Source organism: Vigna unguiculata, chromosome 10, assembly GCF_037176805.1.
Source record: "Vigna unguiculata cultivar grain cowpea cultivar isolate G323 ecotype 2 chromosome 10, ASM3717680v1, whole genome shotgun sequence".
Taxonomy (NCBI): domain Eukaryota; kingdom Viridiplantae; phylum Streptophyta; class Magnoliopsida; order Fabales; family Fabaceae; genus Vigna; species Vigna unguiculata.
The window spans coordinates 12,632,218-12,649,338 of NC_140801.1; positions in this window are offsets into that span (position 1 = coordinate 12,632,218).

Genomic DNA, 17,121 nt, shown 5'->3' on the forward strand with positions numbered 1-17,121 from the left:
GAAGAATGAGATAGTATGGACTCAAGATGGAATGTGAATGAGGATGGACCACAGAGGTTGGTATGGGATTTTAAACGCATGAATAATATTGTTTGGTTGCTTGAATTTGTTTGGTATGAGGTCAGTACATAATTCCTTGAATATTCCTAGGTGGGGTTTTAGGGTCGTGCTTCAGTGGTCGGGACGTAATTCCATGGTCCCTGTTAGTGGGTGTCCATGGTGGTGCCCCATCTATATAATTTGGTAAGGATTCAAGATAAGGTTGCATCCTGACACTCTAAGGAGTCAGTTAGTCTCACTTAGAGCGAACTGACTCTTGTGGTGAGAGTAGCAAGAGGCTTGAAACTCACTAAGGGCTAACCTTGTGTGTGAGGGATTGATTTATTGTAACAGTTGTAACACATAGCTCGGGGGTGAGCAGAGGTATCCACCACAAGTGCAAGCATCCGCTAAATCCGACCAGATTATATGTATCCGGATGAGTCGAGTCGAGTCTTAGTGTATTGATTGGAAGGTCATAACATGCTTGGATGATGTATGTATATTGGATTGTGAAAGTATATTTGATTGCATGATAAAACTAATTTTTGCTCTAGCTTACCCTTCTGTTGTTTGTTGTATGTTTTGTGGTATGGTTTTTTCTTTTGCAATGATCATCAACTTGTTGATGTGAGCAGAGGTGAGAACTCCCCATAATCATTAGGGTGATGGAGGTTCCGCTGCATAGTCTACTTAGACTGGATCTAAGTTTACTTGGACTTTCCTTTAGGGCTATGGTCCGTGTACCACTAGTCTTTAGGCTTAAAATTCTAAATGTGGCTGATTTATATTTTATACTTTGTTATGGCATCGTAGTGTGCCCTTTTCTTATTTGGGTTTCCTCTTGGATAATCGTGAGGAGTAGTGTCTACACTCCAGGACTTTGTTTCTAATACTATTCTGCGTGACATTCCTTTAATTAGCGTTATTAATTAAATGGAGTGTTACAATGTCTCTTTAAAATAACTTCAAAAATACACTTAGATTTTTTATTTTTTTATATATAATATATATGTTTCACGATAACATTGTTACAAAAGAATGATTTTTGACACTTTATACTCCAATAATTTTTCTTTTTTTAGGATATTTATGTATAAAACAATAGAGTATAAAGAAATATTAGAATGAAACTAAAACATATGTAAAAATATTCAAGTGATCCAAACCTATATTACAAATAGTAAAATCATACGAACTAAAATGTTTTCAATCATTTAAGTACAAACTTATAACAAAAATAACGAAGTGAAGCTTTTTTATGTTTGGATTTAAACTATTTTAAAAAATTAAAATATATGATATTTGAATTTCATATAGATTTATCTTCGATTTTTCGATAGTTTAATTAGATGAAGTAATTAAAGTATTTTATATATCAATTTTTTTGTTAAAATAAAGTAATTTAATTTATTTTTAAGATAAAATTCTATTTTAAAAATATTTGGATAATCTAAACTATATGAAAACAAACACCTCTGGATATTACTCAAATACCCTAACTTAATTCGTTGACACCTATCCATTTTACAAGTTTTTTCGTAACTTAACCTTCTTTTAACACTACAAGAAAATGTCTTATTAGTAACCAATTTTAGTGACTAAAAGTTGTTAGTCACTATAGTGACCAATTTAGATACCAATTTACAAAATTAAAATTTATTGGTTACTAAAATAGTCACTAATATAAATAAAAAATTATAATTGGTCACTAAATTTGTCACTAATTAATTAGAGAGTAATTTAGTAACTAAGTTATTTTGGTAGCCAAAAATTAGGTAGCTAATTTTTAGTGACTAGTTTTCTTTGGTAGCCAAAACTATGGTAACTAATTTTAAAAATCAATTCAGTGACCAATTATATTTTTTTATTCATAATAGTAACTATTTTAGTAACCAATAATTTTTTTATTTTGTAAACTTGTATCTAAATTAGTAATTATAGTAACTAACAACTTTTGGTCACTAAAATTGGTTACTAATGAAGCATTTTTTTGTAGTGTAAACACATTACCCGTGATTATCCGTGATCTGAACTACAACGCTGAGTGTTTTACTCATGTAACCCTTTTCTCCAACCACGATTTGGTTTCATTGCCCAGGGTTAAAAGTAATTTGATCTTTCCCGCCTGTTTGAGTGTTGGAAGGAGGGATATTGTGCATGAGTTAATTGATGTTGCTTGCATTAATGATTTGAGCTCATTTTGAAATCATTTTTTAAGGGTAGTGTTTGGTGGTTTCGTTGCTGCATATGGTTCTTGCTCCTTCTTTTCTCCAATTTGCTTAGGTATGGCATTTCTTTTTTTCGTTTATGTCTGAGTTTTTGGTTCGATCCAATACCTCACTTGATCTGATATCATTTTCTTTTCTTCGTTTGTGTGTTTGAGTTTTTGGTTTGATCCTATACATCTATTGCTCTGAGATAATTTTTCTTTTCTTCCTTTATGTGTGTGATTTTTTGGTTCGATCATGTTTCTTAGTTTCTCTAAGATTATTTTAAATTTCGTGTTTGTATTCTTCAATTCATTGTTTATTGTTTACTATTATGGTGTATTGAATATGGTTAACGATTTTCTTTTTACTTGGTCTACGTTATCGTTTTATTCGTTTAGGTTTTCGTTTCCCCAATTAGATCAAGTATGACCTTTCTTTGCTTCGTTTTGGTGTCTGAGTTTTTGGTTTGTTTTATAGTTTTGCTATTGTGTTTATGCATTTTATTTTGTGTCTGTGTTTTATGAGGTTCAGACGTTGGTGTTTCGTGCTTGTTTTCTTTAAGTTTGACCAGGTATGTATTTTAGTGTTATGTTTTGAATATTTGTTTGTTCTTCATTTCACTGTTTGTGGTTTACTTTTATTGTCTATGTTTTACCTTTTTGTTTGACTTCGTAACATCCTGACAGGATATTACGAATTTAAAATAATAAAATAGAGAATTAATAATTAACTTCATTTATTGAATAACATTTCCCGGGAAAATTTAAAACTTTACTTTGTTCATAAAGTATCTCAAATTCAACTAATAAACTTTATTATAATAAAATCATGTTCATAATCAAAGATTACAAATCTGTAAAGTTCATAAATAAATAAAAAAAACTTTATGGAAAACTCCCAAGCTAGCCCATGCTCCGTCTCTAAGTCTCACTGGATCCACCTGCAACATCATCTGCTCCCGTGTATCGTGTACACAATCATCGCCAAACACAAGCAAATAAGGTGAGCTAATAGAATAAAACATATATACAACACATTTATATATATAACATAATCACTCCAAAGGAATTTCATCCTTTGATTTCATACCACGTGGCCACAACCATGTTAACCGTGTTCAACGTCTTCTAGTGAGTACCTCAAGATGTCTTGCTGCCATACCTATTGGCCACAACCGATAGAGCACGTGCGGGAAACCATGCTACGAATCATACACCGTAACGCCAGATGGAGTTCTCAATACGAATATCATTCGTAATGTCCCAAAACTACCAAACTCGTCAACTTATTACTGAGGAGGGCAATCTACTGGACCCAATTCGTACACGCCACAACGTGCACACTCACACCGATAACACTCGCCAACCCGAGCCATAACTCAAGAGTTCCTCGTGTTCATCCACCATCCCAAGCCACAACTCAAGAGATGTTATTCCGAGCCACATCTCAAGGAATACCACGTGCTTAACCCCTATCCCGAGCCACAACTCAAGGGATATGTTCCGAGCCACAACTCAAGGAACACCAGCAAGTCGACCTTTAACGTATCATAGAAGCCTTGTAGACTACGCACATCAAAGCACAAAACCTTTTGCTTCTCGGTATCGCCTGGCACAACACACTAGGCGCCAGGCGCATCAGGCATCCAGACCACCTGGCGGGGGACACATACCGTCAGGCGCCACGCGCCTCAGTGGCCACTGACCTGCATCTATCGCCTGGCGGGACCTCCCTCGCCGCCAGGCGCCATACCGTACTTGCACAGTACTGGTTTTTAAATTGTCCAGAAGTGAATGTTCCTATACCACTCACCTTTACCCTTAGTCCAAAGCGTCACAATACGTTGAATCATGTGCAGACTTGAGCTTACTCCACATTCACCTCACCTCATTTTCTTATTACTAGATTCACCCCCAATCCTTCCTTGTCAATGCCAAAATCTGAATTGATACAACCTACACACAATACCTATGCGAACACCTTCATTATTTTATGTGTTGGTCCCTAATATACTCCCTATTCCCAATCCATGTGCCATCACAAATGCCTTATTCCTTAGTATGCCACTTACTCATTCACGTGCATCTACAATCCCATATCCTTTACAAATTCATTCTAAGAATATGCTGTCATAACGAATCTAGACCCTCATTGCATCATTTCTAGTCCTCCAAATGCTACAACAATCATTGCAATAACTTACACTCAATTTCTCAATCTCACAATTCACAATTAATACCCAAATTAAATCATACTATTACTCACAATTTCCCTTCTACACCTCGGCCCAATACCCATAATTAGTTTCCTAACTAATTCCATCTACAAACAAGACCCACTTTCACAATTTTATCCAAAAAAAAGCTCGTAAAACCACTCACTCTGCATTGGCGCCTGGCGGCACCTAGCCTATTGCCAGGCGATGCATCAGTTCTGGGAAACCCAGAATACTGTCATGCACCTGCAAGAACTCTGATTACTGCATTACAGACCAACCTCTCAATTTCCCCGCCAATACATTGTTTCCATACGCTTAAGAGTACTATTAATGGATCATACTCTCACTACACCAATTCGTATTACATTTCACTTTCATAATTTAATCAAGAAGTCAAGATTCCCAAATGTTCAACCCTAGAATGAGAATGGTCCTAAAATCATCCAATTACCCTTCATTACATTATAGTTTCATAATAATTCCCTTCCACTTAATCATTTAATGAGTTAAACACTCTTTCCATCGATAAAAAATCACCTAGAAAGCTCGAAATACAAAAATCGAACCAGATTGGCTCGTGTCGCCTGGTGGGTGTTCATCATCGCCAAGCCCTTCAACAAAACCCGAGAACTGGGTGAAATAGGCACATATCGCCTGGCGGCTAGGGTTGTGCCGCCAGGCGGTTCCTCTTTAGGAACCCAGAATTAACACAACAATCATGAGTTGCTTGGGGGTGATGAATTGTCGCCAGGCGGTTTCTGGAAAATTCTAGAAACGTGAATTTCATATAGATTTAGACAGTCTATATGCACCCAATCATCATACAGTTCATGCAATTATACAGTGCATAATAAAAGTACGGTTCTAGCTCCCCGAACCTGGATTTCCTTGCTAAATTTGAGTATTCCAACAATCTTAGTACTTAGCAATGTACCTCTCCTTGACTTCTTTTAATCTCTTTCCCAACTTGATACTAATATCTTCCAACTCTTTGTTTTCAGTGCTATAGGTGTGCTTGTGCAAAAAGGTTTCTCTATCTCTCTAATTTCTCTATTATGTCCATTATAAAACCTTAATCTTAATGGTCATTAAGAGAAAAATGAGAATTACATTAATATTGTGATTAATGGTTAATCAATGGCCATTCAAGATGGTTTTCTAACTCCTTCCAGCCTTCTTAGACGACTAGGGTTTCTCTACCCTTTCTCATTCATGCCAAAAAGAATTTAGCCAAAAAGAAGGTTTAGTTTGGCTTCACTAAGGTTTGAACCCCTAACCATGCCAATGTCAAATCAATGCACAATTATTTAACCAATTCATGTTTCGTGATGACTAATATAATTTTATGATTATATTATCACTCAACATGATCAAGCATGTTATAAAAAATAATAATAAATCAAATAACACACAAATGGCATACGTAAGACTTGAACCCAAGTCCTCTCATATAATTAAGCACTCTCAACCAATTGAACTTGTACTTTTCCATGTCATACATGTCAGAATTAAATCTCATAAAGGCTTCCACTACCCGCATTTATTAATTAATTAATTAATTTTCACGGGTCTTACAAACTTCGTCTAGGTTTTGATTGTTGTCTTCAAATGGCGAGAAATTTAATTTGATCAAAGATATAGATGAGAAGAAAGAAACTTGAAGCTTGCTGTTAGAGTAAAAGATTTGTGGTTTGTTCATAACTGAGATACGAATCGTCATATGGAATTGATTCTTTTGGATCAGAAGGTAAATAAAGCGTGTTATGTTATTTTTATTTTGGATGTCGAATGATTTTTAGTGTTCACCTTATTTTTTCAGGGTGATATGATTCCTGCAATGGTAAAAAAACAAGATTTAGGTTTGTGGAAAAAAAAGTTGGTTGAGGGTCATACCTATATAATGCACAATTTTAAAATCTTAAAGAACCAAGGACAATTTCGGGTTTGTGACCACCCTTACAAGTTATTATTCATAGGAGCAACAACTATAAAAGAACAACCAATTTCAAGTATTCCACTGAACATTTATAACTTCAAAAGTATCGAGGATATATTTGATGGAAATTTCTTTGCTGATTTGGTGTATGTTAGGTACATATAATGTTGGTTTTTTAGATTACCCTGCATATATTTAATGATTTTGTTTTCATGTTATTATTGGTTTTAGATATTATTGGATTTGTTAGACCCGAGAAATTTAAATAATTAAATAAATAATTATTTAACAAATGCGGGTAGTAGAAGCCTTTATGGCATTTAATGCTAATTATTGTGACATGGAAAAATATTAGCTCAAGTGGTTGATAGTAGTTGGTTGTGTGAAAGGACTTGGGTTTGAGAACGCAATTAACTTCTTTATTTTTGCTAAAATAATTGTGGCCTGAAGGTGAAAGGGTAGAGAAACCCTAGTGAAAATGGGTAGCCAAGGGAGGCTGGGAAAAACAACCCATAATGGTCTTTGAAGGGTAATTATATTCAATTAAATGTCATTTTTTTGTTTTGGGCCATTAACTATAATTAAGGACATATTAAAAAAGGAAAATAAGGCAATTAGAAGGGTTTTTGAGACTGAAAACTGGGAGAGTAGGAAGGAGCACGAATTCTTAGTGAAACATGAGTTAGAGGGAATCAAGAGAAGCTGAATTGTGGGAGCACTAAGGAGAGCCATTTTGGGTCCAGAAGAACTTTCACCCATTCGAATTCTAAGCACAGGAAACTAGGTTAGGGGGGTTGTCCTTGTGTGTTTAAATTAAATGATATGTATTATGATTCTGACTTTTGTTCTAATCATTTGATTCTTGCTTGCTATGAAATTTTCATGCTCTATGTGATCGGATTAGAGTTTTGTAGTTTCTGGTGTTGTTTGAGAAGCTCTTATGCTTTGGTATGAATATGATGAGAGTTTATGTGATGTATGATTATTTATGGCTCAATCTCAAGTTTTGGTGGTCTAATTGGGTTTAAATCACGTTCATGAGACTTGCACACTATATATATTGCTTGATAATGTGTGAAATGGGGTTTTGGCATTGTTTTGTGGTGTGTTGTCTGCGTGAACAAGGAGGACATCTGCTAGTCCCGCTCAGGTGAGCCTCTCGCTCAAGCGGAGAGCTCACTTTTTGGGCGACAGAGCATCTCGCTCAGGCGAGAGCTCCTCGCCTAAGTGAGAAATCATGGAGAAATCTGTGTGATTCTATGTGAATCGCAATCCAGGCGAAAGGTTTTTAGTCTGGGCAAAGGGTGAACTTGCCCAAGCGAGAAGGTCTCGCCTAAGCGAGCCTTCACAAATTTTTGCCACTGTGACGCGCTCGCTCAGGCGAAAGAGCCCAACTTAAGTGAGACAAGCCTGATCGCTTGGGCGAAGGCTTCTAGCCTAAGCGAGATTGGTGCAGTTTGTGTGTGTTGTTTGTACACATTGATGCGACATTGGATCAGGAGATGATGTGCCATGAGCGGGTAGGTTCATGGATGGTGGTGAACACGTGATGATATGAGCGGGGAGGTTCATATCTAGTTACTCTCATGTGGGGATACGAGCGAGGTAGGTTCGTATGTTCTGTGCTCACACTTGAGAGATGCTGCGTGCATGGATGTACGAAGTTGGTGGATCTCGTGTGTTGGACTACGAGTGGGTAGGTCCGTAGAGCAAGACTACCAGCGGGGAGGTTCGTAGAGCAGGACTACGAGTGGGGAGGTTCGTAGAGGTAGGACCACAATCGGGCATGTTCGTGTGAGCATCGTAAATCCTGAGTCCATGGTTAACTGTTTGTGTGAATTGAAGGGTGTAAAGCCTTATGACATTAAGGTCTTTGCCAAGAACTAACTAGGATGAGTTAGATGGGTGTATTGCTTGTATTTTGTTAAATTATATGTTATTTTATTTGTAAGCTCACTCTTTCTGTTTATGCTTAGCGATGATCATGTAATTCTTTACACGGGAGCAAATGATGCTACAGGTGATGTTGTTGACGCTTGAGACGGAGAGAGGGGCTAGCTTGGGATTTGAGCTACGAACTTATTTATGTTACTGCTATTTTATTGGATTTTGGAAAATTGTAATAACTTTATTACTATTAGTAAATAGTTTTTGGTGCATGGTACAAAATTTTAAATTTTCCCGCGTTTGGGACTAATGAAAACTATGGCGATTGAATTTCAATTCTTTATTTATTTATCTTAATTAAGTAATTTCCAGTAGGGATGTTACATGAGTGGTGGATAACGTGAGGTGTAATCCCCAGTCTAAGAATTTTGTATTTCATATAAGGGATTTGAGGTTAGTGTATTTGATATAAGTATAGTGTTTTTTTTATTATGCTTTCATTTATTAGTTGATATTGATAAAGTATTATGATTTCCTTCTACAGTTCTGCTGTGATTGGGTGTACATTGTCGAATTCCTATTACTTCAAATTTAAGAGAAATTGGAGGGGAGAACTAGATTCGTATATTGTTGTTGGAGGGGAGAACTAGATTCGTATAATGAAAAAATGATTGAGGTAGTATTACTATGTTGGTCCACTAATTTAAGTAAATTCGAATGTGAATGTTGGTTATTTTTTAGTTGTTCTTAGGATGGGGAGGATGATCCGAAATGTTTTCCAGAGGATCTAGATGTTTTGCTGGGATGTACTCTTGCATTCAAGGTTAGAGTTCAACCAAAGAACAAATCTTCATCGGTGATGAAAGCTTCAAGCAATCTTGAAACTATTGCTTTTATTAGAAGTAAACTTGAGTCAAAGATGGTAACTCATATTTCATCCTTTTAAGTTGTTATACTGTAGTCAAAATAGTTAAATAAAATGAAATGTATTTAATAACTCAATATTTTCATGCTTCATACGTAGATTAAAGACTCTAGTGGTGAAGGTACATGTGATTCCAGTACCAAAGCAAATTCTAAGGGCAGACTTGAAACACAAGAGGTCAAGTACTTGATATGTCATTAATTGCTTATGTTTATGGATTTTATGATGTAATAAATTTATTTCTAAATGCACATGGTAAATGTAACATCCCTAAAGAATATTACTTAATTATTATATAAAGATATAAAAGAAGTTTAAACGTCGCAATATTATTTATCCCAAACGCAGGAAAACAAAATTTAATATTCAATGCGACAATACTCAAAGGAAATTAAATCAAAAGTTATTACAAGTTCCAAATAAAACCATAAAAGCAATAGTAAAAAAATCCCTAGCTCTATCCCAGCTAGCCCTCACTCTACAGTCTAAGCATCCTCAGCATCACCTGTGTTATCAAGGCTTTTAAACCTTCAGTTGACAACAACAGCTACGTACCTCCCCGCACGCAACATCTCTCAACTGTGTCCACGGAACATACGAACCTACCTCGCTCGTATCCCCACAGGAGAGTAATTGAGTATGAACCTTGTAACATCCTGGTCGGATATTACTAATTTAAGTAATAAAAATTAAGAAATATGATGAAAATATCATTTATTATACTTCGCTTCCCAAAAACGCGGGAAATTTTAAAACATTTATTAATCGGATGTTATCCAAAAATCCATAATTTATGAAACTCCAATACAGTATCCAAATTCACAAATCAGTAAGACACTATTTACAAATTTCATAAAAACAATAACGGTAAAACTCCAGTAAAAGCTTTTCCCAGTTAACCCTCTCTCCGATGCTATGCCTCATCAACACCACCTGCAACATCATCTGCTCCCGTGTAACGCATTACACGATCATCGCCAAACACAAGCAGATAGGGTGAGCTCATAAATAATTAACATATAAGTTAATAAAGAAAAGACAAGATACACCCATCTATTTTATTCTAGTTAATTCTTGGCCTAGACCTTAATTCCCAAGGCTTTTCAACCTTCACAACACAAAAATAATTAGCCTCGGATTCAGGGTTTATGATGCTCACACGAACCTGCCCGTTCGTGGTCCTGCCTCTACGAACCTCCCCGCTCGTAGTCCTGCTCTACGGACCTACCCGCCCGTAGTCCAACACACGTGATCCACCAGCTACGTACCTCCCCGCACGCAGCATCTCTCATGTGTGAGCACGGAACATACGAACCTACCTCGCTTGTATCCCCACACGAGAGTAACATGATATGAACCTCCCCACTCATATCATCACGTGTTCACCACCATCCATGAACCTACCCGCTCATGGCACAGCATCCCCTGATCCAAGTGTCACAACACAACATGATAAAGAAAACAAGCAAAGCACACCACCCTACACAAGGTATATACTCCCCTGTCTCAGACCCTTAATCCCTTAATTATCCTCTCTCACTCTAATTCATTTCACCCTTAATTTCACTTAACCTTTTAAAACGAAAATTACTATAAAAGTGTGTGTTAATGTCTACTCAATATCCCTCACAAGAAATTATTTAGTTCTCAACAAGGTTTGAACCCACACCCATGCACATACCAAACCAAGGCCAAACCATTCAACCAATCCAAATTTCATGATAACTCCTACAATTCTAGGAATTTATCATCACCCCATGCATTCAATATATAAACACACAAAAACACATAATTTAAATAACACCCAAGTGGCACACATAGGACTCGAACCCAAGTCCTCACACACAATAAAGTACTCTCAACCACTTGAGCTAGTACTTTTCCATGTCATAGTTCCTCACATTAATTTCTTTAAATATTTCTATTACCCGCCATAATTAAATAATTATTTAAATAACTATTTAATTTTCTCGGGTCTTACATTACACCCACCTTTAAAGATTTTCGTCCTCGAAAATAAGACTTACCATGAAATAAGTGCGGATAGGATTGCCTCATGCGATCCTCCATCTCCCAGGTCATCTCCTTAGTAGTCTCATCCCAAAGCACCTTCACAGTCTTGATTTCCTTCCCTCGCAGATGTTTCATTGATCCAACTCCCAATATTAGATCCTCACGTACCTGAACGTCTTCCTCCTCTTACACACGTGTAAAACTTGCAATCATTATAGTGTTTACACTAAGTCCTTGTCATCAATTCTTCAGTATCTATTCCTCTGCTTCTCTTTCTTCCCATTCCCCGCGACACCATCCAATTAGAAATTATTGACACCAGCTCTTCCTCAAGTACTAATGCAATAAGGAACTTCACCACTCCAAAGTGAAATTCTAACATATACTTGAAAACGAGTCTAGGACTCTTCCACCATCGAGATGCTCTACATCTATTCTTCTCTGGTCTTTGCTAAGTAACTCTAGTTCACATGAAATTTTGTCCTCACCTTTCTGATCCATCTACAATTGATACCTCGTCGTCGATTTGTCTCGTTGGATCATCGAACACTACCTTGTTGAGTACCACACTGTTCCAGCATGAGATTGGAAAATAACCTATCCATTCTTGTGTTGATGTCCCATTCTCACAAAAGAGTCAATTCCAATTAACCTTGAGTATGAATTCTTCGATCATCTCGAGACACCACCAAACCCAAGTATTCCACACCTAGCCGCAACTGTAGAGTAAACCAACATCTCACTACCAATTACCTCTTGCCGACAACCAGAACCTAATTCTCATAATGGCGATACCAAGGAGTATCTGATCTCGATTAAAACCAAAACGCATACCCCAAACACCACTTTTATACCTTGTATCCTTTTAATTATTTACTTTAACCGATCCAACACCAATTAGTAGAGACACTCCTTCAGCTGCACAAGACTTTTCTCTTTTCCTTTCATCCTCCCTTGTTCCATGACCTTACCAACTGCCTCATTCCCATAAGAACAACTTAATGAAGTACTTCTTCCTTCGATACTTGAAACTGTTCATCTCATGCCCCAAGTCAGACCTTTCTCTCTCGTGAGCCACCTTACTTAGGACATCCATTCTACTCCTGACTTAAATTGTGGTTATTGCCAAGAAGATTTAACTGCCTCTCGTGGAGGCTGACCGGCATAAAACCTTGAACATACGGTATTCTTACCACGTGATTGGTTTTCCCCCTTTCTTAGAACATTGCCTGGTCGACCTAATCTTTCGAGCTTTGCCTCAACTTTACCTTTCACTAGAGATTCTCACTTCCTTGTCTCGACCCTTTTGGTTTAGCCTTAGCCTCATACGTTTCACTACTTTCCACTACTACCTCTTACCCATGTTAGGATGTAGTACCGATTTGACTTCTCAACTTTGCTGCACAAGCATGCACTGAACATCTCTCCTTATTCTAACCTTTGAATTTGATTCCTCTCCCAAAACTTATGGTATTCGTTCCAAGAACCTATTCTTGCCCTCAGCTTAACGCGATGTTTCTAAATTCCTCTAGTGCTTTTCGCCTACAAATCCACAACTTAACTTCACTCGTACACTGATACACAACCTTCTGCATATCTTCGATCAAGAGGCTACCTCAAAGGCCCTACACTAACCCTTGCAAGGCAAGCAGGTCAAGTTTGAGCTTGAATCTGCATTGCTTTGCCACCACAAATAACAAACACATACCACATGAGTGCAAACATAAAAGGAAAAGGTATAGGAGAGAAACTCAACCTATAACTTCCCTCTCTTTTACCAAAACCTTTAGAATTAAGAAAGGAAACTATCTCTGATATAGTCATGAGTGTGCACCCTCATCACTTTACCAAGAAATTTTCTATTCTTAATGCTTCCAGTTTCACAACTTTACGTAGTCCGCAATCAATAGTATGATTTATAGACTGTAAATTCATTCCTACACGGTTTCGAACTGAAACACGATAAGCTCACTCCCCAAGGCCCAAAAATCATTTGAAACCATTGCTCTGATACCAAATGTAACATCCTGGTCGGATATTACTAATTTAAGTAATAAAAATTAAGAAATATGATGAAAATATCATTTATTATACTTCGCTTCCCAAAAACGCGGGAAATTTTAAAACATTTATTAATCGGATGTTATCCAAAAATCCATAATTTATGAAACTCCAATATAGTATCCAAATTCACAAATCAGTAAGACATTATTTACAAATTTCATAAAAACAATAACGGTAAAACTCCAGTAAAAGCTTTTCCCAGTTAACCCTCTCTCCGATGCTATGCCTCATCAACACCACCTGCAACATCATCTGCTCCCGTGTAACGCATTACACGATCATCGCCAAACACAAGCAGATAGGGTGAGCTCATAAATAATTAACATATAAGTTAATAAAGAAAAGACAAGATACACCCATCTATTTTATTCTAGTTAATTCTTGGCCTAGACCTTAATTCCCAAGGCTTTTCAACCTTCACAACACAAAAATAATTAGCCTCGGATTCAGGGTTTATGATGCTCACACGAACCTGCCCGCTCGTGGTCCTGCCTCTACGAACCTCCCCGCTCGTAGTCCTGCTCTACGGACCTACCCGCCCGTAGTCCAACACACGTGATCCACCAGCTACGTACCTCCCCACACGAGAGTAACATGATATGAACCTCCCCACTCATATCATCACGTGTTCACCACCATCCATGAACCTACCCGCTCATGGCACAGCATCCCCTGATCCAAGTGTCACAACACAACATGATAAAGAAAACAAGCAAAGCACACCACCCTACACAAGGTATATACTCAAGCTTGTTCTCAGCAAGGGTTAAACCCACAACCCATCATTTACCAAGCCAAATGCACAACCAATTCAACCATTTCAGATTTGTGATAATTCCTATAATTTTAGGATTATATTATCACGTTTAGCATTCAAATATATTAACAAAATAATGCATAAATTAAAATAACACACAATTGGCATACTTAGGACTCGAACCCAAGTCCTATCACACAATCAAATACTCTCAACCATTTGAGCTAGTACTTTTCCACATCACAACAACTAACATTAAATGCCATAAAGGCTTCTACTACCCGCATTTATTAAATAATTATTTATTTAATTATTCAATTTTCCCGGGTCTTACAGTAAAGAGTCTTTTGGTCTACCTATATGTGATTCTAATAACGAAGATGAAACAATTGTTGTGATTACATGCGAATCCCAAATAGAAGTGGTAAGAGTCATTTAAATTTATGTTAGTAATTTATTTCTAATGCTAAATAAATGATGTATTAATTGTTTTTATGGAAATGACGAATTAAAGAGTCCAGTCCCACAGGTATATGTGGTTCCAGTACCCAATCTAAAATAGTTGGTTTGATTAAAAGTTGATCTCATGGAAAAAAGGTATGTGTACTTCAAACTATTTTTATAGTTCTCTGGTGATACTAAAGTTATGATAAGCTACTTTTATGTAAATTACAGATTAAAGAGTCCAGTCCCACAGGTATATGTGGTTCCAATACCTAATCTAAAACAATTGGTTTGATTAAAAGCGTATCTCATGGAAAAAAGGTATGTGTACTTCAAACTATTTTTATAGTTCTTTGGTGATACTAAATTTATGATATGTTAATTTTATGCAAATTACAGATTAAAGAGTCCAATCCCATAAATCTATGTGGTTCCATTAATAGTGCAACTCATACAGGAAAGGTATATGTAATTAAAAATATTTGTATACTTATTTCATTATACTAAATTTGTCATGTGCTAAGCACTTTATGTTTAAATGCAAAAATTAAAGAATTCATGGGTAAGGCAAGTTGTGATGAAGATACTGAAGTTGACAATTGTATGGTAAGATATAATATATAATTTCATTAACCATATAATCTTTTATAACTCACAAAATGGATGTCATACCAATACTATTTTGATATGTTGCAGTTGACTTTGAGTGGTTCAGCAGATCATGATCCTTATATTGATTTCTTGTTACCCTTACAAAGGAATTATTGCTGGACTTTGAAGTTGATTGCGACCACCTAGAAGATATACCAAGTGCAGAATTTTCTAGGACCAAAACTAAGAAACAAATGAAACAGGAAAAGCAGTAATGTGGGCCAGTGATCTTTGAAATTATATATATATATATATATATATATATATATATATATATATATATATATATATATATATATATATATATATATATATATATATATATATATATATATATATATATATATTAGCCCTGCAGATATGTTAAAGGATTTCTGTGGTGGTTATTAAATGTCATATGCTATAAGTGGTGTTAAAAGTTTAAATATCTATGTGGCCAAAAATTGCATTCTTTATGTAGAATATTAAGTATGGTTTAAATATCTATATTCACAATTATGATTATATTATTATATGAACATCAAACAAAATTGAATATTTTTTCGTGTAAAAATAAATTGAACTTTGGAATAATAACATGTAAACATAACCTTTAAAATTGGGAAATCATAAAGTTCCTTGAATACTATTTCGTGTCAGTTTTCTTAAGGGTAAAACTAACATTGAAAAACATACAAAATTCAAAACTAAGGTATAACAGCACAAGCATAGTTAATGATAGGTAATAGTTAACATTGATGTATATTTTCATTGTATTCTTTATGTAGAAATACGAATTTGATATGGATCAAAATTTAGACCCAAAATTATGGTTATCAACTTTTCTGACACATGGCAAAGTGTATATGCTATTAAATAGATTGAACTCTGGAATAATAATATGTAAAAATAACCCTTAAAATTTTGGTGTTGGTTGAACTCTGGAATAATAGCATATACATGACAAAGTGTATATGCTATTAAATAGATTGAAAAACATACAAAATTTATAACTAAAGAATAACAACACAAGCATAGTTAATGATAGGTAATAATTGGAACACATCAAACAAAATTGCATGACAATGTCCAAGTTTAAAAATCTGATACCAGTGAATAAGATTTTGCATCATTTGTAGATAAGCATTTTGCCATTGAATGGTAAAAATCTGCAGGGTCATAACCTCCAACACTTAAATCTGAATTACTACTGCTAACCAATTGGGGAGAATATTTAATCTCAATGCCTTGAGGAGAAAGAACCTTAAATAAAAAGGTATTTTTGTCAACATAATTTATATGTATGATTTTTTTTCCTTGAGATTGTAGTACTGACATATCTCTAAGACCCCTTTATGTATGATAAAATCTCCCTTGTCCGACCTCTGGATACCATTATCATGTTTCTTTTGACACATATCAATAAGTTTAATTTTCTCAAAGGTCAATTGATGTCCCCAAAAAAGAACAAACGAGTCGTCTAGCCGAATGAAATTCTGCAACCAAGTTAAATGGAAACAAATCATGATATATTTAATAACCAAAGACAATATTATGAAGTTTTAAATAGTACTTTAGAGACCAATAGGTCGGATTTAAAACAAGTCATAAACCTTGAAGAAGACAAAGGTTGTTGCGGAATAGGAACCATTTTGGGTGTAGGATAATATATTCCGTCCATAGACAAACTGAAAATTCTAAACTGAAAATACTGGTGTCCACAATATAGGATGACTAACCAGTACAAATCATCCAACTTATAAAACTTTACAAGTTCACTAGCTATACGAAATGTCCAGTTTTGCATCAAAGAATCTTCAAATTCAACCATAACATAATTTCCTACCAAATCACGAAAATAGTTTGAGCCCATTAGCATGTGTTGTCCCCAATAAACAAAGAAAGTTTCATCAAACTGAACGAACTTCTACAAAAAAATTTCAAAATCCAACAAAAATGATATTTCTGATTTCATGAAAGATTGAATTTTAACAA